The following is a 974-nucleotide window of genomic DNA, read 5'->3' as shown; positions in this document are numbered from 1 at the left end:
CATTTTGGCTGCTTCCCTGTGTTTGTTTCTATGTACTGGGTAGCTGCTAAGTCTCCTTGAGTTGATAGAGTGGCCTTGTGTGGTTGGTGTCCAATAGGGCCCAGTGGCTCAGCCTCCCCAGTCACCTGAGGTGGACGCTCTTGGTGCACCCCTGTTGGATGTTTGCACAGTCTTGTTGTAGTTAACCCTTGATTGCTGTTGGTATCACTGGGAGGAATTGACCTCCAGGCCAGTTGGCTGTGGTGTCCAGCTGTGTCTACACTGGAAGATCTGTTGCACAGGATATACTCTTATGGGGCAGGACTTGCTTCAGTAGGGCTTTGGTGCTCACTGAGTCTGCCCCTTGAGTGTGTCTCTTATGGATGTGAAGAGTTGTAATCTGTTATCATCTCCAAGGAGGTGCAAGGTCAGCCACTGTCTGGGGCAGCCCAGCAGGAGCTACAGAGACATCTGAAGATTCCTCCTCTTTGTATGGAGCTTGGAAGTGCCCAGACGAGGCCCAGCTGTGACTCAAGGCTGCTGCTGCTACCAGGTATTGGGCCTTCTTTTGGAATCTCTGGGGCTCTCTGACCCAACTGCATTTTGTTTTAGGGGAAAGGACAGGCAATTCATATGCAAAAGCTGATGCATACAGCTTGGGTGGGGTTGTAAATTGGGAGGAGCGGGGTCTCTGGGAATCACCAGGGCAGAGCAAACAGCAACAGGCTTCCCTGAAGTGGAGAAGTCCCTGGTTCTCCACATCCCGTGCACCCATGCAGGAACAATGATTGCTTCGAGCACCTCTAAGCGTAAGCCACATTAACGTTCCTGTCCCAATGCCAGACAGTCCAGTTTCTCCCCGTATGTGTCTGGGTCCCCCAGAGTCTTGCCCGTAACTGGAATTCAGAGCAAGCAGGAGCTTGTATCTCCCTCCCAGCTTAAAGAACAGTACATCCAGGTGCCAGCACTTTACGCGCCTCCGCACCTCTTACCAG

The sequence above is a fragment of the Myotis brandtii genome, unplaced genomic scaffold, assembly GCF_000412655.1.
Source record: "Myotis brandtii unplaced genomic scaffold, ASM41265v1 scaffold61, whole genome shotgun sequence".
Lineage (NCBI taxonomy): Eukaryota > Metazoa > Chordata > Mammalia > Chiroptera > Vespertilionidae > Myotis > Myotis brandtii.
The sequence above is the reverse complement of the archived record's forward strand: the minus strand, read 5'-3'. Positions refer to the sequence as shown.